The sequence below is a fragment of the Balaenoptera borealis genome (assembly GCF_965194805.1).
Source record: "Balaenoptera borealis genome assembly, chromosome: 6".
Lineage (NCBI taxonomy): Eukaryota > Metazoa > Chordata > Mammalia > Artiodactyla > Balaenopteridae > Balaenoptera > Balaenoptera borealis.
The window spans coordinates 85,147,057-85,162,784 of record NC_138863.1 but is presented as its reverse complement, the minus strand read 5'-3'; the positions used below and the strand labels follow the sequence as shown (position 1 = coordinate 85,162,784).

General features: G+C 34.8%; 1 long non-coding RNA gene across 2 annotated transcripts in view; it reads left to right on the top strand.

The window, feature by feature from the left end:
* The window catches only part of LOC309631158, a 163,096-nt gene that overhangs the window by 96,270 nt on the left and 51,098 nt on the right, over positions 1-15,728 (top strand). Inside the window, exon 2 of one of the 2 annotated variants that reach the window (XR_014246110.1) lies at positions 14,206-14,299. This is a non-coding gene — a long non-coding RNA (uncharacterized lncRNA). Of the gene's footprint in view, positions 1-6; positions 14,300-15,728 lie in introns of those variants that run through there. The other variant, XR_014246111.1, reaches the window with a different exon arrangement.

Below are 15,728 nucleotides of genomic sequence, written 5' to 3'. Positions count from 1 at the left end.
CAATGAAAAACTCTTTAAAATAATTTTCTGTACTAGTTGTTTCTTCACTTCATTCTATTTGTTTCTAAAGCCACCACAATCTGGCTTTCACTCCACCACCCCTGCAGATCAACGACATCTTCTTACTAAACCAGAAAACCCTTTTCAGTCCTTATGTTGTTTGACATTTTGACAGCATTGGATTCTCTTTCTTGAAATATTTTCTTCCCATTTCACATTCTCCCCAGCTCCTTCAATCTCTCTGACTCTTCCTTCTCAGCCTTTCTGGGAATTTCTTGCAATTCTGTGATGCTCTATGTTCTGCCCTGGGCTCCCTTCTCTTCTCACCCATGTGATGCAGATAGAGCAATACAGACTTGGGTAATCAAAATCTTTTTGGCCATTTTTTTATTGGTGCATGAAAAGTTATTGATGGATTTTTTGTTACCTTAATTCATCTAAACCATGTTCAGTTTAATTTTGGACTTTAAAGTTGATATTTTTGAAATGAGATGGATAGATATATAGATAGATAAATAGATATAGATTGATCTGTCTAAATTAAATTTATCAAACAATTAAGGAGTATTTTACCTAAGACACCGTGATCTGGCACCTACCTGACACATATCAGGTGCTCAGTAAGTAACTGTTGAATAGATTAGTGAATATAATTTTTAGGGAAGATTATAGAAAACAAAAAACCATGATCACAATCTGTAAAATATAGACATATAATGGTAAAATATGAAATGTAACTCGATGATTTAGTTTCTACCCAAAAATATTCTAAGTGTCTATTTTATATAAATAACCTGGCATTTGGGAAGACTAGAATTTTACATCCAATATGAGATGGATTATTTATTCTTTCAAACTTGAGGTTATAGGTCAAATACTTCTTATGTTCTGTGGCATGTCCTTGGTCACAGTTATAAGAAGACAAACATAGAAGTTAATAGAGCAGGGAGATTTGTTTATCTGGGCATTTGGATATAAGATGCAAAGTCAAAAGACACCAAATTATTTTAGGGTGAACTTCGATTACTTAGTTCATGATTTATGAACAAGAAGGGTATCTCACATTTACTGAAATATCAAGGAAAATATGAAGCTGAAAAAATTACATTCTTATATATTTTGAGCCTAAAGAGGAAGAAAAATGATTCAGACTTCTGAACTTCTAGCCAAGCTTCCCAAGGGTCAGACATTTTTACTAAAAGGAAAAAACACGCAATATAATACATCCATTATTCTTTCATTTTGCAAAATGTCAAACTCCATGTGATCCTTTTAATTTCTATGGGTGTTCTAAACAGATTCTATCTAGAGATGGAGCTAATACACAGTTTGGCAAGTATAGATCAGAATGTGCATAAAAAGCCATCATGACTTACACACACACACAGTCACACACACCACAGTAGCAAAAACCCTTGAATCAGACAGATATAATAAAGTGAAAGTTTTCTTTCTCCTGAATTTGCCATATCTAACATATCTATTTTGGGGCCAATGTTGTCTCCTGAAAATGATTTTTATGTCTAAAGGATATGAACTCCACAATGCATCTGTTCTCCTCTTTCACCTCCTGGAGCTGAGAAAGGGTCATGAGCAGTTCACTACTTATTCCTTGAGTAGCCAAATTGGTATTATTTTCTGAAGTTGCTCCTGGGAGTAAGACAACACAATGGTGAGACTATTAAAACTGATAATTTCATCTGAAATGTGCAGCTTCCTTTCATCTCCTGTCTGCCTGCCCAAGGCTAGAAGTCACTTCTTATGCTCACCTTAATATTTGAGATTTAAAACAATTCTTAGATGCAGTGAATAGACTGATCAAACATATGTGTTTAAAAGTGAATAAACTTTATTCCACCTCTGCAGAAGCGAAAGCGAATGACTTAAATGTGGAAAAGCAGATTTTTTTCTTCCTTGCTTCTCAAAAACCACGAGGACTTCCTGTTTCATCATTCTTTAAGTCTACCTATAGTGGTCTAAAGGTGAAATGCCTGAATATTAAGCCATAATCAATCATTGTACACACACTAATTACTTTCTGTCCTCCCCTTTCCTTGTCATCATGGTCCAAAGCAGGTTTTTGAGACTGAGTACATTCATCTGAGCTGTTAGCTGCTACGGTCCACTGCATCCTCCTATGATCTGCCTGGTCCAGACCCCTGGAGAAAATTTGTGCATGCATACTGTATGTGAACTTTAGATAAATAAATAAACACGTGAACCCGCTTCCAGATAATTGAAAGCGAGTGAAGGAGGGAGCAAAAAGAAAACAATTTCTCTGGGGATAAGCGGCTAAGGTGGCAGGTATGATTAAAATCCATATGATTTATGGGCAGGTGGATTACTAACATGACAGCCCTGTTAGTGTTTGTTTTGGTGCATTTGACAATAAAGTTTTGTTGATGTTGTTGTGCTTGCTGTGGGTTTTGCTCAGGAGTTAGCCACTCAGGAATTCCTAGTGCCTGACTGAGCAGTAATTTAGCAAGCTCTCTTGTGCTCTTTTCCTGTCAGCATTAACATGTCAATTCATTTTAATAGTCTGGGCATGCTCAGTGGGCAGGCATTTTCTCAGTAGGCATCCCAGGAGCCCACCCCGTGGTGCAGAAATGTGTTATAGCTTGTCTCAGACCTCGGAGACTTCAGCAGGTTTATTTTCATTATGGCCAAGTGTATTTGTTAAAACAAAGCCAAAATAATATAGAAAATCAAGACCTTAACAAATGAAATGGGTTATGTATATTTGATTGGTAATTTAAGCTCCTTTCAAAGATCAGTTTGGACAATCTTTCTTTACACAAAATTATTACATAGTAGAGTTTTATAAAAATGTGTGCTGTCACTGCTTCTAGTTTTTGGAAGTTAAATGATGTTCTGTCACAATGGGGATTTTCTGTAATCATAATTAATTAATAGTTGAAGTGGCTTTTATGTTAAACGAGAATTTGCCTACTATCTTTCTCGTGAAAGTGGATTCTTATCTAATGTTCTGTCCATAAGTAAGTGGATGAATGAATGTAGAAATAGGTACATAAGTACATAAAAAAACAAACACAGGCACACAAACACTCAAATCAAACTACCAATTAGAAGTCTTGGTGCTTCGTAAATCTGTCCCTCAATTGTCAAAGTAGATCTCAGTTTAAATCCGAATTTCAGATATGTTAGCAAACACCTTGTCAGCCAGAAAGGAAGTGAAAAAAGAAAAGAAAGAGAAGAAACCTAATTCCACAACCCCAATAAAATTTGGTTCACCACTGCAGAAGAGTTGGCTATTTAAGCCATTTATGCAAATGCCTGCTTCAAAAAAGCAAGCTTTTGAGGGCACACTTTAAAGCAGATAAAAAATTCAACGTGTTGTAATGTTGACACATTTTTGGATCTCAGAATTTTTTTAACTGCTTAACAATTCTGTAATATTAAGAGTAAACAAACAAGGAGGGAGAAAGATATCAGCACAGAGAATTATATTAGCTTTTTCTTTGAATACTCAATCTCAATCTTTTCTCTTCCATCCCTGTTTTCCTTGATCTTGAGTGGCAAGCTTTGTCTATTCGATTATGTAAGGAAAGTGAATTGATGGTGTATAGGCTCAGAAGATTTTTCTGTAGTGCAGTTGGTGGGAATGGTCTGGCCTTTGCGCATCATTACACAATAGAACAAAATTCTGCTTAGAATTTAGAGTTCAACAGAAGGGTGTTATACCTCAGATATACCCTGGTCTCTCACTAAACATTCTTTAAAATAATTTCAAGTGATACTCCTGTAAATTATTTTGCATATAGGTCATTTTAGAAATTCTTAACATAAAGTTTTAGAATTCTCCACAGTGTCGTAGTTTCCATTTTTACCTCCTTTCAGTTTTAACCATGGATATTGACTAGTTACCCATTAGCAAGAATTCTCTTAAGGTTTCAAATCTTCAGTGATTGGAAATATAAACCAGGGATATTTAAGCAGTGATAACTTAATCCAAAATAATTGTAATAATATTTTAACTGATAACATCATTCATAGGAAGTACAATGTTTTTTAAGGTCTAAAAATATTCACTGAACTCAGGAAGTAGCTGCTCATAAATGCTTATTCAGGTCGGGGAAAATGTTTTCCATACTCTGTATCCCAAAGGGCAAAGTGGAAAGATAGTGGATAATAGGAAGGGATACAGAGGCGATTAGATGGATGTGAAGGCAGAGGTCAGAAAAGAGGGAGCAGCTCTCCTTCCTGAAGCTCTCCTTTCCTTCCTGTGGCTTTTCCATCACTCTGCCTGGTTCAGACAACTCTAGAGTATTCTAGCTGCCCTCCTGTCACACAAATATATCTTTTGGTGTGCATCTATCTGTATACTACATGAATGCTCACCTTAAGATGATTAGAGAAAAGAAAAATGAAGAGCAAAAGATATTTCTTGCCTTCTGAATCTTAAACCAAACCTCTCGTTTATGACGCCTCTAAAGTTTGCATACTGGGAAAAAGTTGACTAGCATATTTTTGCCAAGATGAAAAATGATAACTTTTCCCTAAAATACTGAATGTACTTTAACTCACAAAAGCTTTGTTCACATAAAATAGAGTAGAAAAAGTCCTTCATTTGTAAAATGCTTTCAGATTCTCAATGAGAGGTGCTCTATTTTCGTGATTCAGTCTGCTCACACATTCATTAATATTATTATGAAAAAATTACAATTATAATTTTAATAAAACAAACTAGAGAATGTATTCTGCCTGTCACCTTCTCTCTGTGTTCAGTATACAATGGATTACCTGGTAGCAATAAATTCCCTGACTTGTATTTTAACTCAGATATAGTGCTTCCAATTTTTTAAATAAAATTTTTAAAGATATATAATTTACATAATCTATGATTGATAGTGTTTATTAATAAAACTCCAAGTCTCTGTCTCTCTCTTTTTCTTTCTGAAATACACATAACTTCCCCTCCCCCCAAGACACACACACACACACACACACACACACACACACACACACACACACACACACATTCTCTCTCTCTCTTTCTCTCTCTCTCTCTCTCTTCAGGGCTCATTCCAATCTAATAAGGATTATTTTCACAGCATTCCAGACATAATGTTCCAAATTATTATTCTATAATCCTGTTCTTCTGCTGCAGATAAAAGGAGAACACATTTAAAGAACCATTGCTTAGAAGTCTCTTTTACGTAAATGTTAAAGCAATCAAAAAAAGAATTAGCTGTGAAACATACAAGAAGGTTCCATGGGATTCTGAATCACTCCTTCTAACATTCAAAGTGTTTACATATGTTGTGTGTGACTAGAATAATGGAAGTGGTAGAGAATGCGATACTTTAATCAATTTTCAGAATTATTTTGAATAGGACTTAAACTTTAGAACTAATAACAATGTAGCACATAAATGTCCAATAGCCAAAATATACTACCTAATCATTTGCTTTTTATGGAAGTAGGGCTGGGAATAGTAAACTTATTATTTCCTTTAAATATCTTTGTAAATTTCTTTTAGTCTTATGATTTATGGCTTCCTTTTCACAGTGAATCTACCTTTCAAAGAATTACTTATTCTTTGAAAACTTTACAGAGGCATCCTACATGATTCATTTTCATATTATTTACAACAAATACGTAAATCATATACTGACAGTAGCATCTTTGTAGTTCTTTTTAAAATATGGATGAAATATGATTTTTCTTCCAAGGTACAAAACATCATTAAGGGCTCAGGTGGTTAAAATCAACATGAAAAATACATGCTGCATTTTCTCCCCTTAAATGCAATAATGTAATCAGATTTCAAGTCATCTTACCTACCTCACTTACAGCTTTATGGAGATTAATTAGTTTTTAGACCCCAGTCACATGATCTTTTCTGACTGTCATTTAGCTGGCTGACAAGAACCTGTAAGCTGTCTCCTGCCCCAAAGGACAGATTAAATTTTAGTATTGTTTGTCTTCTTTCTTTGATTTAAAGGTGTATTTTTAAAGTTATGTTTATTTTATTTTGTTGTTAATTAGAAATTTATTGTAACCTTGTTTTGGGGGAAGGTAAATATTTAAATAATTATAAATACTAGGTAAAATGTTCTCCCTCCTTTGCTACACACTGTTATGCTAACACCTAAAAACTAGCTTTTTATTACTTATGGTCCAGATGTTACAAGAATTCAGATGTTTTCTACAACAAAACTGCACCTCACAGGGGAGGTTACTCAGGTGCTCCGAGTTAAGGACACTGGTAGTTTGTGGTCCCAAAACAGGTTTCTAAAGTCAAAATGATGATGAAAAAAGATTTTAATTACTTGGAAATTTACTAAGTAACAACCAAAAAAAAAAAAAAAAAAGTATAATTTGCCTCAGTGGCAAAATTTCTGTTAAGAAAAAAACACAAACACAAAAAACAAAATTCAACACGACAAAAACTTAATAGTTATGCATTTTTACTCCTTAATAATGTATTTTCTATGATTCCTGTTATCATTTATTACTCCGTTGCTGACTGAGCTGAGGATTAAAATGGAAAGATCATAGCCTTAGTTTTTATGTTAGTATACTTAGCTGCGGATTCTCACTAGAAAAAAAACAAAAGAAGAAAACATTGATAAAGTACTTCAATCTGCTTTACAATATGTGATTAAAGAAGGAAAAGAAACCTTGTCTGCTACAGTTGTTAAAACATTGATATTTCTAGCTGGTGTCCTAATTAAGGTGTAATGAGAGATTTGAAGTGCAGTGAATTCCCTTCATTCACGTCACTAAACCAGTGAACCACAACTACACGTAGAGTTTCAGGGAGAAATAAGACCAAGTAAATTAGTTACCCTGTAACTCCTGAGCAGTTGGTTCAGCACTGGAGCCACTGGGGCGTAGATACATGGAGAATGTGTGACGTCTGGCTGCTATTGGACTGCAGATTTCCTTTCATGGATACTAAACAATAAACAGTCACTCCACCTAGGAGAGAACTTGATTCCATAAACACATGGAATTTCCTGGCTCTTGAATATAGACGCCACAGGATTTTCATTGCTCAGGTGTTACTGGATGCAATGCTGATTTGGGAACTGAAATTATCTATTTCCCTCGCCTGTGGAATTGGATCATTGCCTTTGGCAGTAAACCCGGACTCCTGCGAATGATGAAGACATCCCTCCATGCCTACCTAGAAAGTAGCACCAACGTGGATGCCATTAGAAAAGATTCAACTGAGTGTATGCTGAGAAAATTGTGTCTTCCATACCTTGCATGAAGAGGGAAGATTTGAGAACACCAGTACAGGTTGAAGCCTGCCCCCTTGAGTGGAATCATTGGGTTAATCAAAAACTCTTAAAGGACACTGATGTAGTATTTTCTGGCATTTTTTTTCTTTTTTTTTTTCCAACACACGGTTCATCTACTTGTGTTTCCTGCCTGACTTTGGCAATGAGAAATTAATCACGCCACTCTATGCCTACCTTCAAAGATTATTTTAAATAATTAGAAAAGAGATAAATGATGGGAAAGAATCTCAATACTCATCCTGGAGCATCTGTATAAATAATAGATTTGATAAGCTTTATATTCATTTTCTTCATAATGACCTTTGGAGAGTAAATTCCATTTCAAATTCCCAATTTGTAAATAACAAAAAGCCGAAAGCAAGAGAGGTAACGGGATAATCCAAATCCTCTATAGATCCATTGGTCTCATCAACCTCTCTATTATTCTTAGGAAATGCGTTATTATTATGTTTGGGTTCTTCACCAGGAAGCAATGGTTCCATACCCTATGACATTCTTTTGGTCCTATACATAGATTTTGTACATGCCATCATCCTATGTTTAGTTAAAATAATAGAAAAAAATTATTCCATTGCCAGGTAAACATTACACATCTAATCAGTTGTCTCCAGCACAGTCTTATAACTTCAGAGTTAAAATTGCATAGTTATATTCTTTATTGGCACCTGTGAGCTGCCCCTCTCACCTTTTCCCACAAAAGAGACCTAGATCAGCAGGGGTAGAGAGTAAGCACATCCCCAACCCCTCCAATCCATAGAAATGATCATAAATAAACAAATGCCTGAATATATCCATTTCTATCCCCAGTAGGCAGCATTCCAAGCCAGGCATGTTGATCCTGGGTTTCTGTTCCATTGATAACAGGGGATATGCCATTTTTGTTCCAGCCCAGAGCCATCCAATGTGCACTTGTAAGGCAAGTTTCCATGTTGAGTGAATAAGGATCATTGTTTCCTACATAATGAGCCTCCTTCTCCTTTGGCTCTCAGTGAAAGGCTGCCACCACACTGGCTAAGAAATAGTCCTGTTTAACCGCCAAGTGTCTGCTGAACACAGTGTGTAATGGGAATGATTTTCTTATCCTTCATTACATAACTGGCACATGAATAATTTTGCCCACCAGGTCATCATGTCACATCATCCATGGTAACTTGTTCGATCAAATGTAAAAACAGTATTACTCATCCAAAATGATCGTTTTTACAAGAAAAATAAGGAAATGCCTTTATTTCTACTCCCTTCCACCTCCATATATTGAAGATGTTGGTTTCAGAAATGAATAGTTAAGGAAAGCCAATAAAGTACATTGACTGAATTCATATTGTAATTTAAAATATGTTTTCAAGTGATGCATATGTTTTATACCTGTTTCTGGCTGGCATAGCCAAACCAAGGATCTAGACATTAATACTAGATCCAGTTCACTAATATTTATTGCTCTAAATCCAATCTATATTAGCATGTCAGCCCTGAATCAAAGCAGAAGACAGCGGTATTTATGATTATTAGTACAATATTGAATCATCCTGAACCAATTACCGTGTCATTATTATCTTCTGAATAGGGCTTGATTCGTCTGTGATAAATATGATGCAATTAAACCACCTTTTTACATAATAAAACACTGCAGGTGTTTATTCTTAAGAGTTCACAGATACCAACAACCAATAGATTTAATTAAAAAAATCCTTGATATAAGTGTGAATTTTATTAAATTTTTCTAACTTTAATGTACATTTAAAGTGTATATTATTGAAAGATACAATTGTGTAATCTCTTGTCTGGCTATTATTTAGAAACTATACTAACTGTCAGACAAAACAAAAATTAACATGGTTGCTTAATATTCTGATTAAAAATGTCATTTATTCAAGACATATAAACATTAACTGAATTACTAAACAAAGTTTTTAGTAATAGGTATGTTACAAAAAGAGATTAATAACAACAGCAAAAGTATATATGCAATTTCAAAACTTTTTTCACTGCATATTTAAATATACTATTATTTGAATGACCCACACTTCAACCAATCTATATGTTAATAATTCTAAGAACCTTCATCTAAAAGACAAAAATCATTAAACAGAAAACAATGTTTAAAGTTATTATTTTACATGTTGAAAATAACCCAAGAAATTGTCTTAGTTCTTGATGTGTTTCCTCTCCTCACTCTCTCTAGCCCCAAATTTAAAATCAACATTTATAATTAGAGGAGTAGAAAAAAATAATATCAGGATTACAATTTGGAGGGATTTTACAAAGGTATCTTGAGTATTATAATAGTCAATCTGTTTGATAGTTATTATACTTTAAAGCACTAAAATTCAAGTTAAATTGGAGGGTTTTTTGTATAGATGAACATGTTGATTATTAATTTTCCATGACTTTAACCAAACAAGGAATTTCATGACCTTACAAAAAAAAGTTGTATTAAAAATAATGGATTCAGAAATAAAACCACCTTGACAGATTCAATTTATTGCCAAGTGGGCCTATTATACTATTTCTATCCTGCATTTTTCTTGATACCTTTTGGGGAAAGAAAATTTGGTATAAATCTTCATCTACCTATCAGGCTAGTAGCTGTTTAACTAATGTCACTCGGCAATGAAACGCTGGTTGGCCACCAACACCTTTTATAACGTTCTTCTAGATGTGGTAGTAGAATGAATGGAACATGTGTCAGTATTTACTGACTGCATTATTGCAATCAGCCAAGGATTTCAAAGTGGTTGATAACATATAGCTTTTATCATACACCTTGCTGTTGGCCTATCTAGGTAATTATAGAAAGTTTGTTTTTGTTTTGAGACTATAATTATACAAATTACAGTTTTTGTCCTCTTTCATCCACTCTCTCTGTCTCTGTCTCTCCCTTTCTTCCTCTCCTTTCATAAATAATTCTAAATAGGAGGGAGTTCCCACTTTTATTGCCAGCATTTCAATAATTGTAGATGTGTTCTTGTAGAAATCAACTGATAATTCTGAACACCTACCATCAATATCCAATTTTCTCCACATTTTAAAAGGCAAGAATAAACTCAAATCCATTCCAAGCAGATTAACAAAAATGTGCTTTTTTTTTCAATCTACAGTGTGTATAGGGGAGGAAGAGTCATTGTGCCTCACATAAAGGAGTATTAAAAATTAAAATGAACATTTTCATTGGTGCAGACTAAAATTTATTCTTATAACCACAGAACTTCAATATAAATTAAGAGTTTGTAAAAAATTGAAAATGGGTACTAGATTCCAGACAATATTTAATTTAACCTAAGTGTTAAAATAAAAGCAATAACACTGTGAATAAATTAATGAACTACAATTAATTATATTTACAATAAGTGGTTTGGGTTTGAAACACCTACTCTCTGCACTGATAAAATAAAACCTACATCCTGCAGAAGCTAAAGTAAGTTAAATGAAGATGCTTTTAACAAGGTTATTACTTAAGCAATGACAGGTTTACAGATTTTAGCACCACTGGGTTTTCACAGGAGCTACAGCAAGTGCTAAAATAACACACACCTTCAGGTTCATTAAATTCACCAGCGTGATGAAATAACTGATATTTTGCTATATTACTATAGTTCCTCAAAGAACCATCTATAAATAAGATACACTAGTAACAACTGTTTGTGCTGGTAAAATAATGAAATAATTCTTCCAAGGCTTATCTGCAAGGGAAAAATAGTGTTTAAGCAATACTGTGAGCATAGCTATATCTAGTAATTTTGACTTCTTTGGAGTCACATATTTATTTATTTACCTAAAATAAGTATGTTCTGTAAAAGGTTTTGCCATGGGGCTGCGCTCAGAAGAAAACTTGTAAAAAGGTGGTGTGTATTAAAAGGAAATAAACTGAATCTCACCCCCAAATATTTACTTTATTGCCTGATGTTTACTAGGATATTTATGGAGGCTGTTTTATTTAAAGAACTTATAAAATTCCAACAGCTGCCAGAAATAGCAGCATCTCTGATAAATCCTTTACTGTAGTCTGTTGTGAGATGAGTCAAAAGCATAAATAGTGGGTTTCTAATAAATCAATGGAGCCTGGCCTTCGGAGACCTAGAAGACATATGGGCAGTAATAGACTATCTCAGGTTGTCTCATGAGTGATTCCATCTGGATGAAGTCTTGGTGTTATTCACAGCCTACTTCTTTCCTAAAACACCTTCAATCTTATCCACAGCCTCCATCTCAAATGTCAGACCACCTGGGATATGCAGCTGTCAGGCTGAAAGGAGAGCTGCCTCTGACTGGCCCCGGCCTACTCATCAAGGAGATACTGTCACCAGCCAGCAGGCAATGCTAGGTGTGCGGGGGTGACTGACATTACCGAAAGCAGGGGCTATGCCTGGCTCGGGATTTGAGATTTTAAGGGAAACATAGAGAACTTAGCTGACACAATGGCTATCTCTACAATAGAGCTGCCTCAGATGTGAGGATATGATATTCTCTCCTTCAACGTATTTTCTTCTTTTGGTCAATATTCATGTAGAGATCCATATATTCTGATTATAAATCAATCAAAATATATAATATTCACAAGTGTATTTCTTCATACTTCATATCATTCTCAAGTTTTTTGCCATATGTTCTCTTACATTGGTATGTATATTTTCCATTATTAACCAAATTTACCTTGACCAGTACATGCCTTCTGAGATAATCTTTTCTTTATTATAACTATGCTTGTTAGTCTCTTTTCCTTTCCCCTCTGTGTCTGGATACCCTCAGTCTCTGCTGATGTTCGTGGCTCTGACAGCCTGGGAGACAGCAGCACCCTAATACAGGTGGTCATTTTAGTTGACAAGCGACTAGTAAGAATCCATTCAGTTTAATATTTAGTGTTCCCTTCTTCACTCTCCTGAGCCCTCTCTTTAAGCAATTAGCAAACACGAAACTCCTATTGCAACTTCAATATCTGTACTCCTTCTCTTTGGAGATTGGATTATGTTTTTGTCATTCTGATTTTTCTCTTTTTTTTTGCAAAGGTATTGAGGGTCACTTAACCCCACTAAAAATAGACCCCTTTAATCACAAATGATGGTTTCTACAAGAGAGCAGATGCCATATCTAGCTTCTTTGCTTGTATTTCTGAGTTTCAGCGATGGTTCTTGGCACTCTAAAATACTTAGCCAGTGAATGACTGAATTTGTGTCTTCCTATTTTCCTATGAAAGAGAATTGTCTTCATGGATAATCAAGACTCAATGTGATGTAAAGTTTTATTTGCCTTAAAATTTTCTTTTCCTACATTTCTTTCCTGTGCATACTTGTTACAATCCTTTTACTTCTTGTTTAGCTCCTTTCTTAATATCAGGCTGTATTTGTTGTTTTTCTGCTTCCTTTTTGTAATCCTTGATCTGCTGTATCCAGCTTTAAGTTAGGCTCTGAAAGTTAAGTCATTTGGTGGTGGGTTTCTGGTTTTATGAAAAATGAATCATAATTTTTCCAGGGAGGCAGCACTGCATAGTGGTTAACAGCATGGGTTCTGGAGTCAGGTGGAATGAGTTTCAAACTCAGCGCTGCAGTGAACAGCCGGCATGATACTGGGCAGGACTGCAGTGTGTGCTCATGTTCTCCACAATGAGGACGTGACACAACCTGCCTTGTTGGGTGGTAGAAGAATTAATTGTGACATGTGTATGACACTCATGTCACATAATGCAGTGCTACCATTGAATACCTGATATTTTCTCTACAGTTGACTTGCTCTGTGAGATAAATATTATCATCGCCATTTCACCCTTAGGAAACTAAGCATGGGAGAGTTATTCTTTTGATGTCGCATTAATGGTGAGATGGGGTTTGAATCAAGGTTAGTCTAGTTCTAATGTCTTTATTTTTTCTGCCAGTTGCTCAGGAGGCAACTTTTGTGCCTCTGTGTAATTTTGCACTCTGTGTGTACATAAAGAGCCAGGATGGCTACTGGCTCCCCCTTCGAAACAGGTCTGGAATCTGACCACTCCTCTCTACCTCCACTACTACACCTTGGTCTCAGCCTTCGTCATCTCTTGCCTGGAATTCCCTATCAACCTCTTAACGGGTCTTCCTCATTCTTTCCTCGCCCGGTAACTTTTATTCTCAGCACAGCCACCCAAGCGATCTTTAGAAATTGTAAGACCTATCATGCTGTTGTTCTGCTGAAAACCCCACACTGAAACCCCATTTCACCGAACCTAAGGGCCAATATCCTTGCAATGGTAACCATGTCACATAAAGGGTTGGCAGCTATGGCCCATATGCCAAATCTGCCCACTGACATATTTTAGTAACCCATGAGCTAGGGATACTATTACATTTTTCAATGGTTAAAAAAGGGGTTTTTTTTTTAACTGTAGGATATGTGAAAATTATGTGAAATTTAACTTTTGATGTCCATAAATGAAGTTAATTGGAACCTAGACACTTACATTACTTATATTTTACCTATGGCTGCTTTGGTACTACATAGGTAGAAATGAGTTGTTGGCAACAAAGACTGTGTGTAGCGAAGCCTAAAATACTTACCATTGGGCTTTTCACAGAAATATTTGCTGACCTAAAAAATCTGGCCCGAGTTATTTCCATGACCTCGTACACTGCTCTCCTCTACTCACTGTGCTTTTGTGGCACTGGCATTCCTGTTCCTGCCTTATGGCCTTTGCACTAGCTGTTTCTTCTTTCTGGAATACCCTTTCCCCTATATGTCCTCTTGTCTAATTTTCTTTACCTCTTTCACTTGTCACCTGCTGCACGGGGTTGCCCACTCTGAGCACCCTACTTGTCACTGCAATGTACACCCTACATTTTAGAGTCTTATTTCCCTCCCCCCACCTAACTTGCTCTACTTTTTCTTCTTTCATAGCACTTACCACCTTCTAACAGGCTATATTATTTACTTACTTAGTATGTTTGGTTTTTATTCTGTCTCTTCTTGCTAGTATAGAAGTCCCAAGAGGGCAGAGATGTCCATCCGCCTTGTTCAGTGATATACCTCAAGTGCCTGAAATGTTGCCTCAAAAGCAATTGCACTCAGTAAGTATCTGTTGACTATTGAATGTGATATTATAATGGTTCTTACTAAGCAAAGTATTTTGATATTTGACCTCTGGTCCCTCATAGAGCTACTATTTTGATTTAATATTTTCCCTCAGGTTCATTACATGCAAAGGAAAATGTACTTAATTATATAGTTAACTAAGTAATTTGATTATGGTAGTATTCAATACCAGTCTCACTTTTCCAAAAGAAGCCCATCCTTTTCTTGCCTTACTCCAAAAAAACAATGGAATAACTTTTAATTCTTAAATATATGAATATGCCTGATAATTAACGCTTTTACAGTTTTGAGTTGTATATACAGTTATTTTAATGTTTTTTATGTGGTAAATAGGATTGTCTAAAATATTTAAATAGTATAGCTCTTTATAAGGAATAACATTAAGAACAAATGATTCATGTATATTTTTGAATAGCATTGTAGATACTCATATTAACAAAACTGAAAAAATGATAAATAATGATAAATAATGTATGACTGATTTTGAATGAAACTTTATAAGGTACTTTGAAGAAAAGAAAGGTTTTCCAAAATAACAATTCCTTCATTGCCTGTATAAAGTCTTAAAATGTAAAAGTTAATTTTGGCCTGAATCATTTCAAAAAAGTTAATTCAATGTAACATGAAGTAAGATTTTAAGTGAAAAGCATAGGTTTTTTTCTATAAATTTAATTCACTTGACTAATTTGCATTGAATGTTGCCACATATGGTCCAAAATGAGCAGAAAATTCACATGTACCTCTAGTAAAAATGACTGATAAGTGCATAGACAACCATGTTTTATGTAAGAACTTGAACAATTTCTTCAACAAAGAGTCTGAGGACAGAAAACACAAATTACATTAATTAAATTATTTTTGCTAAAATATTAAAAGCAGAAAATTATAGTTATGGCATTCCACCAAGTAAAAAATCACTTTAACCTCTTTGTATGACCATATATAATAGAATGAGGTTTGATATTCAAAATGCTAACTCTGAGAAATTTTAAAATGCTACAAGTCCATTTGAATCATCTCATTACACTTTATTTTTACTATCTTAGTAAATTTTATTTCATTCTCTTCATCTCAAAGTTAGCTTCTACTTTAGAATAAATACAAATGTTTTAGACAGAATCCTTACTAATATGAATAAAATAGAGGATATGTTCATATTATACTGATCTTATCAAACATGTACTGCTTGTTTGTGTGTTGGTAATCATCTATCCTTGCTGTCATTCAAATGGTACACTATGAATGATCACATTACATGCAAACAATTAACTGGCACTTTCCATCCAGGTATGATAAAAATGGGGGATAGAGGAAGAGAATGACTCATTTAGTGAACTGGACAGGAATTAAAATCTTGAAGAAATGGCCCAGATAGCTAAATACTGTAGTTAGTGTGCATTTAAC